The 26,080-nt window shown below is 44.0% G+C and overlaps 1 protein-coding gene and 1 long non-coding RNA gene across 7 annotated transcripts in view; one reads left to right on the forward strand and one right to left on the reverse strand.

Moving 5' to 3' along the window:
* The window catches only part of LOC146867632 (uncharacterized), a 607,657-nt gene extending 602,386 nt beyond the window's left edge, over positions 1–5,271 (forward strand). For both annotated transcript variants that reach the window (XR_014961797.1, XR_014961796.1), the window contains one exon: positions 3,557–5,271. This is a non-coding gene — a long non-coding RNA (uncharacterized LOC146867632). The remainder of the gene's footprint in view (positions 1–3,556) is intronic.
* BTRC (beta-transducin repeat containing E3 ubiquitin protein ligase) overlaps positions 1–26,080 on the reverse strand; it is a 1,069,444-nt gene that overhangs the window by 215,181 nt on the left and 828,183 nt on the right. The window lies entirely within an intron of this gene.

Below are 26,080 nucleotides of genomic sequence, written 5' to 3' on the forward strand. Positions count from 1 at the left end.
ACAGTTAGTGTAAGTGCTGTGCTGCTATTGGTTGTTATATAACTGAGAGCTGTGATGTAATAGAATAGAACAGAAGGTGCCATGCAGAAATGGCTGTTAGTATTGGACAGAAATTTAACATGATTAAAAAAATTATTCTTCCTTATTTGAAATTAAATTTTCTGTATGTGATTGTCGAAATCGTTATTAAAAATGAAATGTTTCAGAGCTATTAGAGAGTTGATCAGGGGAGAAATGGGGGTTCCTGTGGGAGACAGTAAAGAGGTGCCACCAAAAGGCACGGTGGGTCATTATATGGACATAAATGTAGGCCTCCACATGAGCATTTGGTTCAGTCAGTGGCATAAGATCACAGAAAATTAAGATGCATTGAGATTTCCTCCCTATGACACATTCAGTTTGAGAATTATTGAAAACTTGAGAAGGGTGTTGTACAAAATGAAACCAGAGAAGCATCAGGGTTAAGTTAGGAGAGCAGTGCATAGTTGTGTCGAAGCTAAGTGGGATCCAGAACAACAAAAGTGGCAAGCAGAAATAATCGAGGGAACCAGGCTGTACCCTGCATTGATGAGTAAGAAACCCCAGGAAAGTAAAAAGACAAAAGGAGAGGACAAAATAGAGAATTCAGAGTGTTCGGGTGACGGTAGTGATACTGATTCTAGTGATGACCTTTTAAATGCGTTGTTTTCAACCCGTCCACCACTTTATAATGTGGCCCGATCTGAAGGGATGAGTAGTGTTATTACAGGTGGAAACTCTGAAAGAGCTACCGCCTCTGTGAATCAGAATCAGATCCCTAAGGGAGAAACTTCAGGGATTCGTGCTCCAGAGAATTCCTCTGCTCTTAACAGGCCATGTGATAACTGTTCCTGTTACTATTGGTCCCGTAGTTCCTTTATATAAACCAGTGTTCCTGTTAGCCCAGGATGGGGAGGAATAAGAAGTAACCCTTTGGTTCCCACTAAGGTAACTTCACCTTATGTTGCCTCCGCGCTCTCGATGTTAAACATGACAGGACTCACTTCCATAGAGGAACCTGTCCAGATTCCTCAAAATTCTTGCATGTTGATCGGAATTCATCCCAGTGTATTTCAAGCAGCAGTTCCCGAGGGGGAATAACGTTTAATACCCCTGGAGCTCACAATGGTACCAATTCACAGGGGATTGAAGATTTGGTTAGATTCTTTAATAGGTCCTCTAGAGGTTGTGGAGTTTCAGAGTTAAGCATAGAAGTCCAGTCTGCTGAGTAGAAGACACCCATAGATGTGGCCAAGCTGAAACTGGAGTTAGATGAGATTGTAGGAAATATTGACCTTTCCCATTTAGATACCTACCAAGCAAATCCACTCATTTACATGTGCAAGGATGTTACCCAGTGTGCAGGACAAGCTTATGACACGCTTTCTGAATTGACTCAAGCATATGACGTAGATCTCACTAGAACAAAACATTACAGAAGAGATACCTTGTGTGTTTTGATAAAGGAGATATAGCAAGTATGGGGGCATCAGGGATGAAATTGCGATTTAAGGAAGCGATTGGTAGCAGTGGAGTGAGTTAGATAAGTGGGAAGGCAGGTGGGCTAAAAAAAAGATCAGAAGAAGTTGAAGGTAGTATCTACCATCGGGAGCAAGGACAAACCACCTCCTTCTTTATTAGATGAAGAGGAGCCTACGATTTTTCCGTTAAGAGAAAGGCCCTGTGGAGGTTACATCCATGTACCTAGGAGTAGCGGTGATCTTGCTGCCTTTACAAATGATTTTCCTAAATTGAGGGAGAACTCAGTGTTGTGGTGCAGCCAGTTTGATCGATTTGTCAAAACGTCTCAGGTGTCATTGGTAGATATGAATACTCTTTTCAATATTGTAGTACCAAATAATTGTGTAAAGCGGCTATTCAGTGGTGAGAAAAGTAGCCTCAAGGGAAACCAATAATTCATGCGCTGCTGCCTATGGCGATGAAAAAGTATCAACAGGGAAATTGCCAGCTAAAAATAATGGTTAGGTCAAGATAGACATAACTACTCCAGAACCTAAAGAAACTGTTCATGCTTTTTATGAGATATTGTTGCAATTCTTCAAGCAGCATAGCAGGATGTAAAATCCCGCAAGCAAGGATAAGGGGAGTTTTGTGTCCCGGTTTGTGACAGGATTGCAGCCTGAGATTATATTGATGATTCAGCACTTGATTTGTTGGCAAAATAAATTGATTGATGAGATCTTGTGGTATGCAAAATTTTGCAGTGACAAACTGGACATGAAACAGAAGCGGTTGAAAGGAAAAGTTCATGTGAACAAAACACCAATGTGCTTCCACACATGAATCAACAGGCCAAACCTTGAAACGGCAATAAATTCAGAGAGTTCCAATGCCAAGGTGTTTTGTTCACCGATTCATGATACCATTCCTCTAACTACAAGGATTGATGCTAATAAACAAATCTGGATTCTTTGAGATGGGTTGTATTTTCGAACTCTGGACCTTTTGTGGCTGGTTGAAGTTATATCTGCCCATTTTATTGATGTTGTGAAATTTTCCTTGGACAAATCGAAGTAACTCAGGTTGCAGTCCTCCCCTTTTTAATAGATATTGAATTATTTGTGACGCTCAATGGAACTTTTAGTCCTGTGGATGACCGTGTAATTCTACAGTGGTCGAAACGCCGTCGACGCCTTTGTGGCCAATATTTATGAAGGACACATTTATTTTTGTATATGTTGTACCCTCATTGTAACGTGTATTTTTTCGTTTGCCACTTGTCTGGTTTGTGATTTATATTGTTTGTCTACCAGCACATTGCTTTGAGTGTTATTGTCTTAATTGTTTCTGATTTTGTAATAAATTTACATTGATTGTGCTTTTTTGCATATGGTTATTTCTATTTTTCTCTTTTTCTTTCTCTCCCCTCCTCTTTTCATTTATGTATTCTTGATTTGTATATTTCTGTCTTGTATTTTTAAGCAAATTGCTTCTTGAACCTTTGTTAGGAATAGATTCAACTGGATGCAGCAGGACTTCATTGAGATGCCTGTGTGCACCGGGCTGAGATATGTCCTAGTGATTGTGTATATTTTCTCAAGCTGGATTGAAGCTTACCCAACTAGCAGAAATGACAGCCTTACAGTAGATAAGTTGTTGTTGCGTGAACTGATCCTCAGGTTCGGATTCCTGACTTCGCTAGAGTCAGACCACGGAACTCATTTTAATAATGAGATCCTGAGAATGTTGTGCACAGCATTACAAATCGAACAGAGATCACATTGTAGCTATCGGCCTGAAGCTTCTGGAATTGTGGAGCAGCTCAATGGTATGTTAAAATCCAGGCTAGCCAAAGTGTGTACGTCGACACCTCTGAAATGGCCGGATGCTTTGCTTTCAGTGTTGCTGAGTCTTCACAGCATCCCTGATCAGAGAACAGAACTTTCCCCCAAAAAAATTATCATGGGCCGAGCAATGCAGCTGTCTGCAGTGCTGCCTGCAAATGCTCTTGCAAATATTACCAATTCTCGATTATTGCAAAGGACTGGCTAATGTGGTGTTTTCTGTCTCTCACCAGGTTGGAGCTGCCACTGCTCTTCTGCACCAGAAGCAGTGCCACGACCTTAGTCCCGGAGACTGGGTCCTGGTGAAGAAACACATTCGGAAAACATGTCTGGAACCTCGTTGGCGTGGACCCTTCTAAGTCATCCTGGTAACAAACACTGTTGTTAAATGTGGGGGTCTCCTCAGTTGGGTGCTTGCTGCCTGAGCACAGAGAGCGGAATGTCCCCTTGATGACATGATGATGCCTCTTCCTGAAATTCAAACGACAATTGAGGAAGACCGAGAAGAAACTGAGGTGACCACAGAGATTAAGTGGGGACCTCAGTGTTCAGTGGCAGTCCAAGAATCTGCAGTAGCTCAACCTCTGCACAAGGGAGGTCTTAATGTGTCAGTGTTTGGAGTCCAGACAGAAAGTGTCCTGGCTTTTAGTGCAGGTTGAAGCCAACATTGACCCTGGCGAAGACCCTGGAGATGTACCCAGCCAAGTTGGAAATGGGGACGGCTGGCCGAGAATGCAGGTAAAAGAGAGAGACCAAGTTTGCCTGTGGAACGCATACTACATACTGTCCCAGAGGAAACTGAAGCAACCAATTTAAGCACCAGTAAGGATGAACATCCTGCACTTAGGAGATTGGAGAGAGTCAGAGTGCTTTGTAGGAGGTACTTGGCCCATGAGTGGACATATTTTGTAACAAATGACAGCAAGAAGGGATTTTGTGATTTGGACAATAATAGTGAGGTATCAGCTGTCTCTCTGTGAGTCTAAATTTATCGCAGAACACCGTTTTTAACTTTCCTTACCATTGAATGTACTGACCCAAGCTGCCTCTGGCATGGTCTTTCAACTGAACTTTGACAGTTATTTCAACCAGAGACAATTCAATGAACTCTGTTTAAAAAGAATTAAGAAGATTCCCTAGACCCGAGGCTGCAAAAGGAGTGTAAGGGATTCATTTTAGAAGAAGACGGAATAGGGCTGGAGAAGACTCACAAAGATCCTTCTAAATAAGTTGAACATACAATATCTTTGAACTTGGTGTTGCCATTTGAACAAATAGAAATGCACAGAGTGAGTCCATTTGCTGCAATTTGCTACTCAGCGGTCTGATTTTAGTGCAGTCATGGAAACTATTAACCATAATAGACATAGGTTTATAGTAGCTGGTGTAGGGTTAATTGTTTTGTTTTTAGGATTATATTTGCCCACTCCTTCCAAATTAACTAAACCGAAGTCTAAACCTACCCCTAGTGTCCCAGTTCCCACTGATAGTCATTAGCGCACATTTGATTTTAAGGCATTACATGTAGATTCTTGAAGGGGAGTTTTCTCTTCAAATGCTTATTTTAAGCTGGTTTATGAATGTAATGATATCATGGAGCCTAAAGACTGCCATATCTGTGCACAGTTGCCTGCCTCAGCTGCAGACGGTATAACATACCATGACATTCCACTCACATATGGTATTACTTGTAGTCTTTTATACGGACAAGGGCACTTCCAGTATTATTTTTCAAATTATGAGCTAGTTCTTTCTGAAGTCCCTAGGTTTAAACGTTTGAATCCCCATCCAAAAGCTATGGAAATGGACATTGCGGAGAGCTTTTTCAAGCAGATTGTGAAGTAAGATATTGCTTATGTTCATAGACACAATTTTACCTGTCCTCTGACTGAGGTTGAAAAAAATATTTAGGGCCTCATGTAGGAAGCCGAATACCGGTCGGTAACGGACGATTTTCGGTAAATATACCGTTACCGACCGGTATTTAGGCTTTTGAGATGTAGGGGGAGAATTTCATGATTCGGTATTTACCGAATCGGAAAATTTACCGAATCGGTAATATTACCGATTCGGTAAATACCGAATCATGAAATGAGATGTAGGGGGAGTGTGTGGGTGTTGGGTGGATTCGTTATTTACCACCAACTAAAAGTTGGTGGTAAATAACGAATAGCTGCAAAAAAACATTTCAATGCACTTTGAAGTGTGCAATGTGGCAGACATACATGCCCTTAGGGCATGTATGTGTGCCACATGTGCACACATGTAGGAATCAGGGGTGCAACAGGGTGTCAATGTGACACCCTGCCACCCTTGATTGTGCTCCCCCCATTACCGAATCGGTATTTACCGATTCGGTAATGAGGCATACCTTCCCATTGATTCAATCAATGGGAAGGTATGCCTCATTACCGAATCGGTAAATACCGATTCGGTAATTACCGAATTACTACGAATCGGTAATTTTTACCGCAGGAATACCTACATAGCATTTACCACTTCATAAATACCGAATCGGTATGATTCGGTATTTATGAAGTGGTAAATGCCAGGCCACCTACATAAGGCCCAGAGACTCAGTGGAGGACAGGAGAAGTGCAATGGATGCAGGCAGGATGGAGAAGGGGTAAAGATCAAAAGTAAAAAAATAAATGGGCCAAAAAAGAATTAGAGCTTCAAGAGTCAGGGGTTTTGCCCACATTGACTTTATATTGGAACACAAGAGAAAGCTGTATGTGATTAGAGGAAAATATGTAGTTTATACTCAACCAGTGGGAATAAGTGATTGTGAACATATTTTTGAATATGGAGATAATTGGTATCAATTTATGGGAGGAAAGGATCCTGATATTTCCAGTGTTTATTATATTTGCAGGGAACATGCATATTTTACATTGCCACAAGGGTGGTATGGCACTTGCTATTTGGCTATAGTCATTTCGAAGATTTATCATGTAGAACATCTGGCTGACATGATATTAGGGTTGTATGCTAGGCCAAAACGAAGTAGCAGTGCCTCTGAAATTGTGGGAGATATATTTGTTGCAATGGTTCCTTCTGTAGGAGTGGTTTAGAATTAACTGAAGATTAGGAGGTTTTTCAACCATAGTAGACAAACTAGCTACACCTACAGCTGGGTCACTGTTAGCCATCAACACTGGGATGGTAGGTGTTAGGTCTATAGCTATACAGAACCGCTTCACAGTAGACATTCTTCTCGTGAAGGAGGGTGGCATCTGTAGGCTGTTGAAAGTCCAGCAATGGTGCACATATAAGCAGATAAGAGTGAGGAGATATATAAGTTTATCAAGAATATTAGTGATTTCAAAGGTGAATTAGAAGAGTTAGAAGCTATAGGTGCTTGTTAAGCAATCGGAAATGGATTTGCTGCAGTAGGCAAGTGGATTGGAAACTTGGGAAGTGTAAAATTAGGCTCCATATTGAGACCTCTTATAGCCAGTGCTATTTGTGCGATTTGTCGGTTTGTGATGTTTAAGAGGTATAAGTGTTTAAAACTGAAGTGAGAGGAGCAACAGGGAAGGTAGTGAAGAGAAAGAGAAGGGACGTAGAACTAGAGTTGAGTCAGTGTAGATACTATGATGAGATGAAACATCTTGAAAACTCAAGGCGTAAGATGTTGAAAACATCAAGGTTTTGAGCTGGTCTCATGAGATAAGATTCATATGATAGCCACCGTAGCCATCAGAGGGGGGATTGGAGCAGTGTAATTTAGGCTCCACCCTTTATACATCACAAATATACATTTATATAGTTGTATGTGACACTTATATTCAATGTATGACTTGATTTCATTAAAGTGTGTGATGCATTTAAACCAGTTAATAGAATGTGATTTTTGTAGTTTTAGGAACCCATACATAAATGTATTAGATTAATTGGTCAATGTAATAATGTTTTTGCGAAGTTAGATATTGCTTATGCTCATAGGCACAATTTGACCTGTTCCCTAACTGACGTAGAGAAGACAATTTCAGACTGTGTGGAGGATAAGAGAAGGGCAATGGATACAAGATGGAGAATAGGTAAAGATCGAAATTACAAAACTGAATGGGTCAAAGCAGAACTAGAGTATCAAGAGTCAGGGGTTTGCCCCTCACATTTAACCAAAATTAGTTTTGATTCCTGAGTTTACTTAGCGTGACTCTATGCCCTAAATGGAATATGTTTTTTAACCTAGTAGGCTGTTTCTTTCTTTTGCAGGTCTGTTATCAAGCTTCTTGCTATCTAGAAAAATACTTATTATTTGTATTAGATGCCTGAAATTAAGGTATGCAGGGAGAAAGCCGGCAGCACACCCAGAGAAAATATGGTCAAAGGAGGCCTTGTGTTATTATGTACCAGGATGGTGTGAAGCTCAAGGTTCAGCACTGCAGTCCCAGTTTCTTTGAGATAGGAACTTAAGGGAGTGTACGGATTTCTTTTACGTTCAGCAAAACATAAAAGAACATTGGTTCCTGGTGGTGTAAGGAGAGATAAGGATGTTTTGGAAGCTACTGTTATTTAAATTGGTGTTCCCAGTTAGTTAGGCAGACTTTACCTTGACTTTGAGAGGGAACAGATCTCTCTGCTGGGCTCTTCCAGAGTGTAAAGCTCCATGCTGAACGTTTCTTTTATTTTCCTGAACTTCTACAGAAGTTCTGTTCAATGCTGACACCTTTGATGCTCCCTGAATAGAAATCCCCGTTAGCTAATCATGTTCCCAATCTATGTTTAGAAAAGAAAAGAGAAGTTTCTTTGTGGAACACCTATTTGTGACAATTTGCTTTAGTATCATTGTGGTTGTTACCATTCAGTAACTTTTATTATTAGGGCGCAATTTATTGACTCATTTCAGTTCACAAACTGTATTGCTGTATCTTGTGAACTTATTTTTACTCTATACATATTCCAGATATATAAATGTTATAAAATAAACCCATTCGATCATGATTATTGATTTCTTGGTCCTTATGGTGGAGTCATATTGGATTCCCAAGTTTGAAATGTATGTCTGATAGTTGCTCCCTTAAAGCACTTGAAGTCAACTAACAAAGGCCTACAGGACCAATGGGGAAATATCTTTGATGATTTTACCAAGAGAGTGAGGTGTAAGCACCAGCATGCTGTCAATATTATGCACACAACTGACAGGAGGGGAACTAGCAACTGCAACAATCTAGAATTGTAATTGTAATTGCATTTGTATAGCGCTTACTACCCCTGACGAGGCGTCGAAGCGCTTTTTTCGGCGAGTAGCACGCTACTCCGGGAGAGCACTGATAAAACACCCAAGCACAATTCATGGCTGCTCAGGAATTAGAATCAGCTGCCTATGAAACATATCGCCTAATTAATTAATTTGCGATAAGTTAGCCATTTTTAAAGACATCCTCTCTAACTTTTTGCATTATATGGCTAAATTGAAAATGGATTTCACATGCCATTATTGGTAATGCCTTATCGGCTATCAGTGCAGGGGCTCGTATTGTTCAGGGTTTTGCTACTTGTGTTTGATTCTGAAAAACTATTGATGGGACATGAGGGTTGAGCTAAACAAAAGAAATAGGGCTAATATAGTTTATTGCCTGGAGTGCCAAGCAATGATGAATATAGATGAGACATGAGGGTTGCGTTACACAAAAGAAACTAAGTTAATAAGCACACTCTATCTAGAGAAGAAGTGGGAGATAGCAAGGGAGAGAAGAAGTAGGGTTAGTAATTATTTTTAGTTACTGTTGCAACAGAAGTACCACATGCATGCTAAACGGGTGTGTACCCTTGTCCGGAGAGCCCAATTGATTGTGAATCTGGTATCCAGAGTTTTTCTTTGGCCCTGGTGTCATGCTAATCTAGCATCTTTGGAAAGGCCTAGACCTCTCCCCTCTTAATTTGAGGTCCAGAATCTTCACTGAGACCTGAAGGGGCACACAAACCATACCTTTATATCAGGCACTAGACTATTGCCCATTCCCTGGGTAAATCACACAAAGCGGTAGCAGTGTACTAAATTTTTGCGAATCATTAGTGTGACCAGATGTTTTTCTCTGTGTCAGTCAGAATGAGGTCTGCTGGCCCCTCTTGGTTGAATTTCCCGTTATGGGAAACCCAGATCCTTGTGCTGTCCTCTATACGTGTATTGAGTGTGTTTATGTGCAGTGAGAGTGTGGCACATGAATGGTTCTAAGAGCATGTGTGTGCTGAGAGTTATGAATACTGGTACCAGAGAGATCCATTTTGGATTTTCCCTAGTTTACAGTGGAACAAGATGAAGAGTGGATACAGATTCGCCAGACAGTGGAACTGTATTGACTGCATTCCAGTGGCTGGTGGATGGAGGCTGACACTGAAGTAAAGGAGAAAGGAGAGAAGGCTCCTCTTAGAAGTTCAATGAGGACCTTGTTAGCAAAGGGCTGCGGATAATTGCTATACAGTACATGGTAGGAACTTAAGTTAGATGGAAGAGAGAGGTGGCACTACAGTTTTTGTTATCCAAGGTGAGGACATTTCTAGGCAGGAGCTATCTTTTTGCCTGCCCACGATTACTGCTTCAGGATGGCCAGGGGCAGAGATATCACACTTCAATGTACCGTAGTTTTGGATAATCCTGCTTGAAGCCAGCATTTTTGCTATCTACTGTGAGAGTCAGCTCCTTGCATGTTACATTTGAACGAGAACCAACCCAAACCCAAAGCTTCTGAATCCTTTCCTACTTCAGTAAATATGAAATGTTGGGGGAGAGGGATACCTATTATCAGCACATTATTAATTTCCTCCAGTAAAATTATGGGCCTGATTTAGAACTCGGTGGACAGTTTACTCTGTCACATCAGTGACGGATATCCCGTCCGCCAAAATATAAATCCAATAGGATGTAATGGGATTTACATTTCAGCGGACGGGATATCCGTCACCGTTGTGACAGAGTAACCCATCCACCGAGTTATAAACCAGGCTCTATGTATCCAATTTATTGGTAAACATAGGAAGCTTTACGCTTTAGTTCAATACCTTGAATTGATCACACCAGTTTATCTCCTCATTAATATGGTTGTTGCTCGATCACAACTCAGTCTACTAACTTGTCAATACATGAATCTCCTTACACTAGGAGAGAAAGAATACGTGGCACAGGACCTTAATTTTGGAATGCTTCCTTGTCATGGTTGGTGTGTTCCCCACCTCAAGCATGTGCAAGGTGTGCACAGCTCTATATTTCCTAATATTCAGTTCCCATTTGTTGCTTTGACTGTAAGTGGGCCCTGGTTACATTGCAGCAGATCCTAGTTCCTCATCGTTTCTTGCTAGGTCAAGGTGCAAGCTGGCAAGGAGCACCTTGCCACAACAAGCGCTACGCAAATATCTACAGAAGCCTACCACCACAAGGGAACATCTCCCCACATGAGGCAAATCATATTACCCATAGCAAGACATAATCACCATGTCACAGTTGCTGATCCACAGTATCTCTAATCTGCAAAAGCAAAGTGAGCAGCAGTAGCACTATTCACCAGCATAAAGGTAGAAACCATCACCCGCCACCATACTAGAAAGACCAATGAAGCAGCAATAAGCCCAACATGATGGAAACCAGTGGTACCAATTTAAGAGCCACCCCAAGACAGTTCAAGGCCTTTCAGATGACCCCCTGCAACCTTCCATTGCAAGTCACCTTTACTTTGGCTCCTTTAGCCGTGAAGTTATTTTTGTTCTTATGCATTTGGCCCTATTTTCTCTCTCATTACTGTTATAACCATGAAGTCTCCCATGCTGTTCTAAAAGGTATCCTGAAGTTCATTAATCATGCTGCTTGCCTTGGTTGTGAAGCCAGTTTTGTCTCCGGTATAGAGGACCCAGCCCTGTTACTTCCAAGAAAGCACCTGGGTAAAGAAAGACACTGTCATCTCTGAACTGTCACTCAGACTCCAATGGAGTCTGCAAGTGACGCAAGAGTGTGCAGCTGGTTTAACCAGGACAAAACAATAAATAAATGTAAAAAAGAGGGTGGGCCAACAGAGTTCGACTTTGCCACGACTCCCCTTTTAAGGCTGTTAATTAGCACTACAGTATTGCAAAAGACCTCATTGTCTGCGGGGGGGCATCCTCCTCAACCATATGTTTTTTGGTTACCACATGATCCAACTGCAACTGGTAATTGATATCTCTATTCTGCCCCCGATCCCAAAGATTCAAACAAGGTGGAGATGCATCATTAACACAGTGTCAGAGCTGGTCATTTGGAATAGGCAAATAAACGCTGCTGCAGCCAAAGTGCATCAATCAAACAATCAATCAGGGTACTTGTAAAGCGCGCTACTTACCCGTGAGGGTCTCAAGGCGCTGAGGGGTGGGGTGGGGGGGGTACCGCTACTGCTCGAAGAGCCAGGTCTTGAGGAGTCTTCTGAAGGCGAGTAGCTCTTGGGTCTGTCGTGGGTGGGTTGGGAGGGTGTTCCAGGTTTTGGCGGCGAGGTAAGAGAAGGATCTGCCGTCGGCGGTCGTACGTTGGATGCGGGGGACATCTGTGAGAGCGACGGCGAGGTTGGCGGAGCGGAGCTGGCAGGTGGGGGTGTAGAAGCTGAGTCTGCTGTTCAGGTAGGCTGGTCCGGCATTGTGGAGTGCTTTGTGTGCATGGGTGAGGAGGCTTGAAGGTGATCCTCTTGTCGATGGGGAGCCAGTGCAGGTCTCTCAGGACAGGGGTGATGTGGCTGCGGCGGGGGGCGTTGACGATCAGTCGAGCGGAGGCGTTTTGGATGCGTTGTAGCCGCCGTTGGTGTTTGGCTGGGATTCCTGCGTAGAGTGCATTGCCGTAGTCCAGTCTGCTGCTGACGAGGGCCTGTGTCACTGTTCTTCGGTCGGGATCCATTTGTAGATCCGGCGGAGCATGCGTAGGGTGTTGTAGCAGGAGGAGGAGACGGCGTTGACTTGCTTGGACATGGAGAGGGAGGAGTCGAGGATGAATCCTAGGTTGCGTGCATGGTCGGTTGGTGTCGGTGCTGTCCACAGAGCGGTCGGCCACCAGGAGTCGTCCCAGGCAGAGGGGGTGGGTCCGAGGATGAGGACCTCCGTCTTGTCCGAGTTCAGTTTCAGACGGTTGCTCCTCATCCAGTTGGCGATGGCCTTCATGCCCTCGTGAATGTGAGTGCATCTACTTTCAGGCAGGGTGTGGGAACCTGCTGAGCCTGTAGCTAACTGGAAATGTGAGGATTTGCCCTGTGTTGGCTCTGGCACCAATATGGCTGGTGTTAAGAAGGGAGAAAGTAGACATATGCCCTGGATCACTACCGGTTTATTCAACTGCTGCATATGTTGGTAGACCAGATAGCAACACAGAGTGTTCTTAAGAATACTGTGACACTTTGAAGTACACTGACTCACAACTATCCACAGAGCTGAGCACCTCCTCAGTGTATTCCCAGCTGTCCACTGAACATGCACAAATGGAAAGCTGCAAAGAAGAAATGGGACATCTTTTGAAAAAGGACTGCAACTCCCAGAGAAACTCATAACACCAACAGATATTCGGAAGATCACCCAAAAATAACCTTTACTCTAGGTGAGGTGATGCCAGTTACAGTGATGATGAACTTACAGAAAACATCATACAGAACTGACAGTAAGGTATCCTCAGTAGAAGGTGTGCGTAAGGAAAATACAAAACTGGTGTAGTCACATTGGAGAACTGAGTCACCAAATTTGAAATAGCACTGTTGGACTCATGGGCTGATTCCGAAAGGCACAAGTACTTGGAGGACTGTGTGGTTGCTTCAGTCATACAACTGGAGAATAAAGCTGGGTTTCTCGAGAACATGTTGAGTGCCTCCTGACTTAAGGTTCTAGTAGTGATCTCTTCAATTGGCGATAATGAAATAATACAAATGATGCATTCAATCCAGAGACTGAGGTGCTGGGGCCACCCCTGACATACTGACTCAAATTTACATGTCTTCTGCTACCCTTTGTGTAAGGTATTGAAGGAATGAATACTAGTTGCTTGACTGAGTGATCAAACATAACAAGAACATGTCCGTGATCTGTAGCATGGCAGAAATATGTGTTTTTGTATATCGGAGGTTCATTTTTAATTTGATTGCAATCTCACTCCTTTAGGAAACAGGAATTACAGTTGATCAATTAATTACAAAAGAGTTACTGGCCTTAGGCGTTCATGCCTCTTCAATGTTTTAGCAAAATAGTGTGGGAAAGGAAAGAAAATAGCTTATTTTAGGTAACCTTAGAATTAATTGTGAGTTTCTGCATTGGTAGATTCTGAAGAGACCCTTAAACTCCTTTATCCAAAGTTTTTGCGTGAAAATAATTTGGTCTGCTAAATGTCCACATCTCACACCTGGTTGAAGAGTGTTGTTTTGGGGGTAGCATTTTGCGAACAGGGCCTTATGCTGAACCTGTTAAGTTCAGCTGGTGACTGCTTTACAGCTTTCTAGCCCCATGCTTATGCCCGAACCCAGTACTTTGAGGCCCTTGAGATTCTGGCTCTTTGATTTTTCTTCTACTGTAATATTTAAAGAAATATGACAATAGTTGATATTATATCGGCTGTTTGGCTTGCACTTTGTGTAAGAGTCAAAATGATCTATTTTAGGGGAATTTGAGGCAATAAAATGTATTTGTCAAAAAAATAAATGCATGAACATACCACCTGATCGAAATTGCCTTATGGATTGCTCAAACACCATTTGAGCTCCAAAATAATTCTACAAATAATAAGAAATTTGATATTTTACATATGCATCTGTATCATGCAGTGGTGTTTAACGTCTTGGTATACAAACAAACTGTGTCCATCTCACTAGAGAAACTGTAACTGCTGTTTGAAATTTCCATGACACGAGCCTCCACAAATATTAAGTGCAGTTCTAGTTTTCGTGGGTTAGCTTCAAGCCACTGATCCTCCAGCACAGGCTAGCATAAGTGAAAAGCAACATTTATTGTGATGTGGTGCTATATTTCATTTCCAAATTCAAGGGTGGATGAGGTTGTAGTTAGCCCCAAGCAATAGTTCAGTTAAAGTATATATTTGTGTTCAGGTAATACCTTTTCTTTTGAAGCATATGTTCTGTGATCTACTCTCGTAAGCATAAGCGAACAAGTTTGGAAAATTATTTATGTTTCCACAAATAACAAGATATCTGTGAGCTAGGGATGGGCTGGGAATGCAAAGTAGCCCTGGAAAAGTGTTCAGTATTAGCTGTGATTGTAACTTAGTGAGTCATTTTTTACTTAGACATATAAAAAAAGTGATGGGTGGAATAAAGAAGGAAGTAAACTGTATCTGTAATGCCAACATCAGCTAGACAGTCAAGTAAAGTAACGTGAGATGGGATCGAATGCGGCTGATAGGTGTAGCAAAATCAGAGCTGCTATGCAGCCATCATTCAGAAAGAGGCTTAAGTTAATCTATGCCACTAGCAATTATTTGGGCCGCAATTCAGCGACCTCTCACTGCTAGTATTTCTGAATGCATTCATTAGCTGGCATGCAGTGCATTCATAGCCAGGATTAACTGCAATTCTGTTGTTGAAGTCCTGTATAAAACTTGATTTTCATCTTGACATTAGAGCAGTATCGACTTGGATACTGGTGTCAATTCTCCCCCTTCAGCCTTTACAACACGACAGGAGATTCAGAATGCTGAGACCTGCTACTAAAGGACTTTTTGAAGGTGGATGTAGACTATTAGTCTCCAATTGAATATGGACCTGACTACAAGCTGGTACCACTGATAAATGCTATACCACTTAAAGTATGGTATTTTCTTAATTTCGTTATGATTTATTCACAATTTTCTAGCAGAGTGACGAAGCATATGGTCCTGAGGAATGCCAAGAACCTTTCGGTCTAACTAGGCAGAAACATGTTGACCAGAGCCCAATAGGGAACATCCATATCCCTATTCTCACTTAGCTGTTTTTACCCTATCCACTGGGGACACTAATAAAGGATTGACTTTGTCAACCAGGAGATAGTTTTAAACCCACTATTTGATTTTTTTTGCACTCTGCCCCTCGCTCTAACCCACATTGGATAAAAAACTAGTTACTTACCTGTACACTATGGTTCTCCAGTATTATCTTTCATAGATTCACATGCTTGTATCTTCCCCGTCGTCATGGTGGGAGTCTCACGGTAACAGAATGACCACAGCAGTATAAGAAAAACTGCATAGCAAAATCCCATAGGGAATCATCTTATTTGGTAACCAAATCTCATCATTATGTGGTCCAAGACTCAGCCAATAGGCTGCTAGCCCTGCCCTCACACTCCCCAGCAGAGCCTTCCTGCCTCAGATTTCCAGCCCCGAGTGCGAGACTAAAAAACACTTAGAGACAATGAGGTTCTGCCTGAGAAATGGGGAGGTGGGCGGGCCGCATGTGAATCTATGAAAGATAATACTGGAGAACCATAGTGTACAGGTAAGTAACTAGTTTTTTCTCCAGTATTAAATCTTTCATAGATTCACATGCTTGTATCAGAATAGTAAGCAGTACTTATCCCAAACTGCATTTCCAGGCTAGAACCCCCAATAAACGTGGGCTCTGCTCTTTTGGATAGCATGTTAACATACATTGTATTATTTGAAAAATTTGCGTAAATATACATATATCTGTACATACATACATCGTTATAATCCATGATAAATACCTTAATGAAATAGGTGCCGTAGAACTGCTTGTCCCACTGCTGCATCCTTTCTCCATGCTGCGTCCAGACAATAATATCTAGTAAAGGTGTGCGCATTCTTCCATGTCGCAGCTCTACAAATGTCTGGCAATGGCACCCCTGCAAATAGGGCCGTAGAAGTTGCCATCTTCCTCGTGGAGTGCGCACGTACTTTGGTTTGCAAAGGTTTCCCAGCTTTGACATGACACAAGGATATTGCTGACGATATCCACCTCGAGATACTAGATCTAGAAAGTGCCACCCCTTTCCTGGGGCCAGCAAAGGCTACGAAAAGCTGATTTGTCTTTCTGAATGATTGGGTCTTGTCGATATAGAATTTGAGACATCGTTTAATGTCTAAAGAGTGCAATGCTCTTTCTGCCGCTGTTGACGGGTCTTTAAAGAATGTAGGTAAAACTATTGGTTCATTCAGGTGAAAACTGGAAGGGACTTTAGGAATAAATTTGGGATTCGTTCTGAGAATCACTCTGTCCTGCCTGAATTGTAGGAATGGTTCTGCAATCGAGAACGCTTGAATCTCGCTGACCCTTCTTGCCGATGTGAGCGCTAACAATAACGCTGTCTTCCATGAGACAAATTGTAACTCCGCCTTATGGATTGGCTCGAAGGGCGGTTTCATTAACTGTGTAAGAACTGTATTCAGCTGCCAAGGAACAACTGGTCTTTGAACAGGAGGGAACATTCGGAAGAGTCCTCTGAGGAATTCTTTAATAACTCTTTGAGACCAAAGAGAGGGCTGATCAGGCACTCTTGTGTACCTTGAAATCGCGGCTAGGTGTACTTTTATGGACATATGAGAGAGTCCAGATTTTACCAATGTCAGTAGATATGGGAGAATCTGATCAGAAGAGACCCGAAATGGATGCAAGTTGTTAGATGCACACCACTGACAGAACCTTTTCCATTTCGCCGCATTTGTTTTGTTTGTGGAGACTGCCCGGGATCGTGACAGAATGTCTCTGCAGTCCTGAGGGATCTTTAACAGGTGGAATTCATGCTTGTGAGGTTCCATGCTGACAAGCTGAGCGATTTCAAATTTGAATGCAGTATCTGTCCGTTGTTCATCGTTATCAGATCCTGCACTAATAGGAACTGTATCCTGGGTGTCATTGAGAGGCTGATCAGTTCGGAGAACCACGCTTGTCTCGGCCACGCTGGTGCAATCAGAATCAGATGGCACGGCTCTGATTTCATTTTCCTTAAGACTTTCAGTATTAGAGGAAAGGGGGGAAAGGCATACGCAAACATTCCTGTCCAGCACATCTGTAGCGCATTGCCCCACGATCCCTTCTGCGGAAACCTGCTAGCAAAGTTTTTGCATTTCGAATTGTGGCGGTCCGCGAATAAGTCTAGCCTTGGCGTGCCCCATACCTTGAAAACTCTGGAAAGGTGCTTCCGATGTAGTTCCCACTCGTGAGAGATTTCGGGAGATCTGCTCAGAATATCCGCTCTTGTGTTGTCCACTCCTGCAACATGTTGCACCTGAAGCGAGATGTTGTGAGCTAGAAGCCATTTCCAAATGTCTTGTGCTTCCTTTGACAGAAGTTTCGACCTTGTGCCCCCTTGTTTTAGCAGGTAAAACATAGACGTGGAGCTGTCCGTTTTCACCAGAACCGTAGATCCGCGAATTCTGGGTAGAAAAGCCTTGAGTCCCAAGAACACGGCCCTCAGCTCTAGCAAGTTGATGTGGAGCTGCGTTTCGGCCTTTGACCAGTGGCCTTGAATTTCGAGCTCCTGGAGATGCGCTCCCCAACCCTGAACAGAAGCATCCGTCATCATCACGAAATTGTAGACCTGTGATTCGAAAGTTAGTCCTTCCGCTAAATGATCCCTGATCTTCCACCATGACAGGGCGTCTCTGATCTGAGGAGTGATTACTATCCGATCCTCGAAGGATCCCTGCGACTGAAGCCATTGCTCGTCTAGCAGTTCTTGTATAGGCCTCATGCGGAACCTGCAATTTGGGAGTAGGGGAATACAAGAGGACATCATTCCCATCAATGACTTGTAGATCCTTACTGAAACTGACTTTTTTGTTTGCAATTGTGTTGACAACCGTATGATCTTTCGAATACGCTCCTCTGACGGGTAAGCCTTGGCCTCCTCCGTGCAGATTAGAGCACCCAGAAATTGAATGGACTGCGCTGGTCTGAGATGGGACTTCTCTAGGTTGACTCTGAGACCTAGCTGATCGAAAAGCTCCATGCAAACGTGAAGGGAGCGATGGGTGTCTTTGAACGAACTTCCTTTGATAAGCCAATCGTCCAGATAAGGAAAAATCTGGCGCCATGCACTTTGTAAATATTCTCGGCGCGGACTTTAGTCCGAAAGGTAAGACTTTGAATTGGAAATGACGCCCCGCCACCATGAAGCGTAGAAATTTTCTGTGTTTTACGTGGATTGGGACGTGAAAATAAGGTCCAGGGATGCCAAATAATCTCCTCTGTCAATCAGGAGAAGAATTTCCTGCAGGGATAACATTCGAAATGATTTCTTTTGAATGAATTTGTTTAGACCTCTCAGGTCCATTACCTGTCTCCACTTTGATGTGTCTTTCTTTTTTATGAGAAAGAAATGCGAGTAATAGCCTGACCCGCGTTGAAGCCGTGGAACTTCTTCTATCGCCTCCTTTTGTAATAACGCTATCACTTCTGCCTTGAGGGCTGATAGATGTTCTTGCCTCCTGTGTATAGGAGGCTGAATTGGAGGCTTGTCTATGAATTCCAGAGTATGGCCATGTTGTATTACATCTAAAACCCATCTGTCCGTTGTTTTTGACAGCCAAGCTGGGTAAAATGAAGTCAGGTAATGGGCGCTGCTTCTCGGACAGGTGTCGGATGTGTTGGAGAAGTCATTGTCGTCGATTGGACTGCTGCGACTTCCCTCTCGTAGATGATCTTCCCCTGGACTGTTGGTGATAGTTATTGGAAGATCGAAATTGTTGATTGCTCGAGTACTGGCGAGATCCCTGCTGCTGGTACGGCTGATATCTGTTCGATTGGAACGAGGATCGTTGTGTAAATTGTCCTCGGGAGCCTCTCCTCCGAAAGGACTGAAACCTGCCCTGTTGCAGAGATCCCAGCGCCCGCGCTGTATCGGTGTTCGTTTTGATACTTTGGAGGGCCTCATCGACATGCTTTCCGAACAGGTTCTCTCCATCAAATGGCATGTCCACTATTTTGGCCTGTACCTCAGGTCTGAACGAGGTGGCCTTCAACCATCCTTGTCTGCGCAGGGCTACTGCACCTGCCATCTGTCGAAAAGCCACTGAGCGATGTCGATGTCGATGTCGATGGATTCAGATGCTGCCCTAGCCCCATCCTGTAGAATAGCAACCGCTTCTTCTTTTTTATCTTCTGGAAGATGGGAGAGCATTGGAGCTATATCGCACCACATCTGCCGGTTGAATCTGCTGATGAGGGCTAATGCATTAGAAGCCTTAATGGAAGACGCTGCCATCACTGCAAAGCGCTTCCCTGCGCCGTCCATTCGTCTTCCGTCTTTGTCCGGGGCAACCATTGTTGTTGAAACCGGATTTTTTGAGTTTCTTTGGGCGACCTGTGTCACCACAAAGTCTGGTCGAGGATGACCAATCAAACCGGCCGGAGACGATTCCGGAGCTCTATATTTTTTGTCTATTCGAGGAACTGAAGCAGCCACTGAAGCCGGGTTCTTCTTAATCTTCAAGCCTTCCTCCCAAATATGGTCGATTATTGGAATGGATCGCATAGACTTGCGTGACTCCTCTTTAAAGTCATAAAGAAAACATTTGGCTTCCTGAACTGGAATGGGAAGATCAAAGCGCTTTGATGCTTTCTCCATGATGTCATGGAAACCTACTATATCTTGCGGCGGAGAATTCGCAGGTGTTGGAGATGGCGATGGCGTAGTTGGGAGAATATATTGATCCCATTCATCGTCAACTTGCTTATCTTGAAGGAGTTCTCCTTCTTCCAGTTGATCGGCGTCACTGTCTTCTAAGTCATCTCTGATTGTCATAATCGGTGGAGATCGGATCTTCTGAGTGGAAGTTTTGGGAGAAGAGTGAGGTGGTCGTACCTGCGTCGGCTTCTCCACCGTCTGTGGCGCTTGAGAGTTTGCGTCCGGGAAACGCCGATAGTAATCGTTGATCATCAGGCGTAAGTCAGTCACCAAGGACACCGGCATGGAAATAGAGTCCTCTCTAGAAGTATGCTGAGGCTCTTCCTCTTCCTCGTAGGCATAAGACTCCTGGAAAGATTCATATCTCCGTGAATCTCTCGGAGGACGATCCTGAAATGAGAAGACTTCTTGCACCTCATGAAATTCTTCCTCATCTGTTTCCTGACTCTTAATGCGAAGTTGGGAAGGACTATAAGCCACTCCTGAAGACTCCTCATCATCGGACTGTAAGTCTAGTAAATTTGAAGGCGGAAGCGGAGAAATTTTTGTCCATGTTGTAAAATCTGTAGACTTAGTCTGCTTCGTCGACGAGCCCGTCGACGACGCCATAGACTTCAATGTTATTTTCTTTACCTTAGGCGATTTAAAAGTTCCCGTCGACGGGACTGTCGTCGACGGAGTAAGCTGTATTATCATCGACACCGTAGTTGTTGACGACGAAGTCTTCATCGACGAAGGTAATGTGGCCGTCGACAGAATCGTCAACGGGCTTTTCTTCGACGACGAGGTTTTAGTCGCCATCGATGCCGCTGTCGTCGTCGATATGGTGGTCGTCGACGGAGTCGTCGTCAATATGGTGGTCATCGACGGAGTCGTCGTCGACGTAGTCGTCGACGGTTTCAAAGCAATAATCTCCGGCGACGCCCTAATTTTCGTCAACGGGGCTGAGGAAACTTCTCTTGACTCTTTAGATTTTTTAAGAGGAGTATGAGGTAATGAAGACGCAGGGGCCCCTTTGTCTTTTGTCTTCTACTTTTTCAGCTCTGAACTATCTTCCGAAGCTGAAGATTTTCTCTTCTTTGAAGACTTAGAATCCTCCTCAGAGTCAGAATCTGAAGTGACCTTCTTTTTCTGAAGCCACAGCAGAAGACGTGCCTCCCTATCACGTAGGGTCTTCACAGAAAAGGTTCTGCAATGTTTACAGTCCTTAGGCACATGTTTAGGGTGCAAGCAATATAAGCAGTCCTTATGTGGGTCCTCAGAGAACAATCTAGGCTTTCCACAGGATCTGCAGGGCCTGAAAAGCCTCTTCTTAGAGCTTTCAGCCATCCTGAACAAGAAAAGGTGAAGCACAATACCTTAATCCAGCCAGTAGAAGGTAATTCTAGATGAACCAGAGGTCAAAAGTTCACACAGGAACAAAACTGAGCAAGGCTCAGGGAGACTCCTCCTCACACGAAGGCGGTTGGAAATCTGAGGCAGGAAGGCTCTGCTGGGGAGTGTGAGGGCAGGGCTAGCAGCCGATTGGCTGAGTCTTGGACCACATAATGATGAGATTTGGTTACCAAATAAGATGATTCCCTATGGGATTTTGCTATGCAGTTTTTCTTATACTGCTGTGGTCATTCTGTTACCGTGAGACTCCCACCATGACGACGGGGAAGATACAAGCATGTGAATCTATGAAATTTTCAATACTGGAGAACATAAAACACCTCACGCTCCTCTCCTGTGGGGGAGTTGTAGCCCACACTGGGTACCTTGCGGTCTCAGTGTGCAAGAGGGAACCCAATGATGAAGCATGTCACCTTAGGGTGAGTGAGGGTTCTTGTCTTCACACATGTGTGCGTCTGTCCCTCCACCCTCACAGTTAATATCCGGTTAGTTTTGTAGATACACCATCCAATTACTTTTTGTGAGTTCTGGTCAATTAAACATGAACATCCTTGTTTCAAAGTTCAGTTGTTTCTGAAGTGTCCTTTTGTGAAGTCCACACAGATGAATCGAGGGAAGACAAGAAGACACTGCTGTCAATTTGTATATTGGCACAGACTAAATTGATTCCACTAGAATATCAAAGACATGTGGGACAGCCCTCAAAGCCTCTTCTTCGAGGGTGTTAGCTTTGACTGCTTGTGGCAAAATTTGCACAGATGGAAAGAAGTTGCTGCTTTGGCACTAAATATGTCTTCCTCTTGTTCACATATCATCATGGATTGTAGGAGATCCAAGCTGTCTTTTAGGGCTTGTGCTGTCTTTGCCATATGAACTAACCTTTTTTTGTGCAGCCACTGAGGTAAAGAATTTCATGAATATTCTTCGGGATGATTTGAAGCTGAGTGGTAGAGCCCAGGCATGAAAAAAATTATAGATGGAAATACTTGAGTAATTCTGAAACACTGGAAATTACTCTGGGTGCATTCCATTTAGACATTTCTTTCAGCTCATCTGTGGCATTACAGACCAGCACCAAATATACACAAATAAGCACTGGTTCAACCCTGAAAGCAATATGATAGTCCAAACTACAAGGAAGTCCAGAAATTTCCTGATGGGCTTCATCAGTGAGGCGAAGCTTAAGTTCTATGACATATAATGTAGTGAAGTGTGCTACTACAGCTCTTTAATGAATACAAATTCAACTAGGCCTTAAAGCAACACTGTACTTTGGTAGTTAAACTTTTTTGTGCCAGTCTATAATGGTATTTGTATATATTTCCTATCAAACTATGATGTTGGTCTGCAATAGTTGCTGCCACCGTATCTGTGCATTAGTGAAAGCATTTGAATCAGGAAAAACTAAGTTCTAATTAGGCAATGTGTGAATAACAATTAGCTACAGAGCATGCAATGATATAAAAGGTAAATGTTTTAAGCATCAGCTCACAAAAAAAAGAAAGGAAATAGACTTACCTTCCACATGCAGTGCAACGCCCTCCTTCCTCGGGTGTCTGCACTACCCATACCTGGCGCTGTTCTCAGAATCAGCAGGCTCTCTCACCGCTCATAAGAGCACTGGAGTCCCGCGCTTCTCTAACCCAGCTGTCTAAGACAAAGGTTAGGGAAGTTTAAAATGCACATGTGTGGCTGGCCGTCGCAAGACGGATGTCCAAAGAGACATGCACATTTTAAATCACACAGCTCCCTGCTGCTGCCACTCGGTAGCATTGGACCCGTCCTGACACTTTGTTCAGGACGGGTAGCTGAAAAATAAAATGATAATAAATAACCTTTATTACCAGTTTATTTTTCAACTCTGGGGCCTGTGGGATGAAGCACCTCCACTCAAATGGAGGAGCCGACCCCGCATCCATCTTACAACGATGTGAGTTGTGGCCAATATGTCTCACACTCATGTGTTGGCTGGCTGCAGTTTGACTAGTCAACAATGAGAAGTGCATCGGACACACTGGGCTTTGCTCTAAATAGAAACTAAAACAGATTAGGTAGTTATACAACAAAAAACAGCTGTGTAGTAAGGGAAACCTGAAACATCACCACTGTACCAGGTGCATTTTTGCTGATTCATTTATTTGGGACTATGAGAAATATTCTGGAGGGAAAACAGAACCCAAAGAATCAGACTGCCACCCTTCCTCTCCGAAACCACAGAAGACAAATGCGGAGTACCCCAAGGATCGTCGCTCAGCCCCACACTCTTCAACATCTACATGGCCCCCCTCGCAGCCATCGTTGGACACCACGGACTTAGCATAGTATCCTACGCCGATGACACCTAGCTCATCCTCTCTCTCACCAAGGACCCCGTCATCACCAGACTGAACTTCCAGGAATGAATGAAGGACGTCGCATCCTGGATGAGCAGCAGCTGCCTGAGGCTCAACTCAGAGAAGATCGAGGTCCTCGTCCTCCAACCCTCCCCCTCCGCATGTGATAATACCTGGTGGCCCACTGCCCTCGGCAGCCCTCCCACCTCCATGGACCACGCCCGAATGCGTGGCATCATATTCAACTCCTCTCTCTCCATGACCCGACAGGTCAACGCCATCGCCTTCAGCTGTTTCAACACCCTCCGCATCCTCCGAAAGACCTTAAGTGTCATCTGAGTCTAGACTGGTCACCCAAGAGGGACACTAGCCTCCACCAAGGAATACAGCTGGGCATGCTGTGGATAATGACTGTTACCCCGACAGCAGCTGGTATTCTACTGACTGAAAAGGACTTTGAGGATCCCTGAATTCTGTGGCCAAAGTCACCCCACCTGACCCGTGGATTAAGGAGTAACCGCAAGGGCATTCTGTCGACTGCACAGCACCAAGAGCATCCTCCATGTCCTTCATCCTCAGCAACAATATCCCTCCATTATAGTCTAAGGCGGTTGTGCTGTAAAATTCAGAACTGGGCTGGACAAGGCTTTGGTGACCATGTAACTGGCCGAATACTCCTTAGTAGTCCCCTTACCTTCTCCCTATGTGATTTGGTCAGGGGTGGCTCCTCCATTAGGGTGGAGGAGCATCGCCCAACTGCTTTCTTGCAGTGTGAGAAGCAGAAACATAAAATGGTAAAACTACCATTTTACGTTTCTGCTTTTCGCACTGCGTGAAAGCAGAAGTGCCTGGTTGGGGGCGGGCTGGTGGGCGGTCTGCTGCCATTGCAGTGTTGTGATTGGCTTAGGGGAGGGGAGGGAGGCTGTCTGATTCCTGTGCCTGCGACTGACTGCAGTACAGGAGAAGAGCACCGAGGCAGCGGCTAAGCCGGCAGCAGGTAAGTTTTTTTTGTTTTTTTTAAATGTTTTTATTAACATTTTCAATTTCAACAATATCTGCAATACCATATGATTTCATCATTACATACATAACATCTTCAAAATTTCAGCCATTTTACGTACAAGCAGGTAAGTTTAAAGTTATTTTATTTTCCTATTAAATTCTCCCGTGCTCTGCCCCATCACTGCACTGAGAGTCCAGACTGTATAATTACCGATCCATCTGCAGGGCCTGGTAGGAAGCCTGGGCTCTTGTGGCCTGAGCTTCAGCTTCCACCTTTCCTTCCTCCCGCTGCAGCTCTTGCAAGGCTGAGGCAGCTGCCTTCCTTCTGCAGCCGCTCCAACCATTAGCACCACACGGGTGCTCATGGCCCTCAGCTTGGCCCGCTGCACTGCCACTGGGGTACCTGCCCGACGCTGCCAGTCGAAGTCAGCCTCTCAGCCGACCAGTACATTTAACAACATGCCTCCCTTGGGCAGCCAGCCTTGAAACCAACTGCTAAAGATCCCTTGGCAATGGCCTCAAGCTATACTCTGAGGTGTCCTAGGCAACAGAAAGCTGCAGTCACCTTAGGCCTCAGGCAAACGCTTCTCCTTCACACTTCTCAAGTCTCTGCTGTTTTTTAACAGGTGCAGAGGGCCCAGTCAGGATCACACTGGCCTATATTAGGACAATCAGGCATTGCAGGCATTGGCCAATGTACTGATCTGACACTGGTCAGTGTGCAGTCTGTTTTTTGAAGATGTAGGTGCAACACCCAGTGCTGTGGTCGTTGGCACGGCAGAGGTGCGTGGTGCCAGCCACAGCCGGCCATGCCAAGCCTGTCCAGAGAAACAGGGGACGGAGCAGAGGCATCCCGGGATCTACAGGAGGCTGTTCTAGCACGGCCCAAGTTGTAACTAAGCCCCTCTCCGCATTGCTGTTGTGCCCCTTTGTATGTGTGATCTAGTGTGCATAGGTGTTTCTATGTGTGAGTGTGAAATGTTGGGTGTCCCAGAGAGATTTTGTGTTCCTATGAGGTGAGTAACCGTGTATGTCTCCAAGTATGCATGCCTTGTGCATCTCTCTAGGTATCTGGTGTCCTTTTTAAATGTGCCCCTGTATATCAGTGCCCTTACGTACTCCTGTTTAAGAGCCTTTCTAGTGATGTTCGCGAAAGGTTCTACGTTTGTGCGCATGCAAGTGTGTTTCTGTGTAAGTTAGTGTCTGTTAAAGTTCCATTGTGCTCATCTGTATCCATGCAGGTGTACTGGTTAGGAGTTGCGCCCATGTAAAAGACTGATTGATACCGCCTAAGCTGCACTTTAGGGATGTGGAAGTTGGTGGTCATTAGCTAAGCAGGGCTTTCAGTAATGCTTATAAGCAGCAGCTGAGCAGCTCCTGCCACTGTCGCTGCCTTGCTAATGGAATAGCCTCTGGTTGCACTATTTGTTTTGCTTTCATTAGATGGCC

Source organism: Triturus cristatus, chromosome 1_2, assembly GCF_964204655.1.
Source record: "Triturus cristatus chromosome 1_2, aTriCri1.1, whole genome shotgun sequence".
Lineage (NCBI taxonomy): Eukaryota > Metazoa > Chordata > Amphibia > Caudata > Salamandridae > Triturus > Triturus cristatus.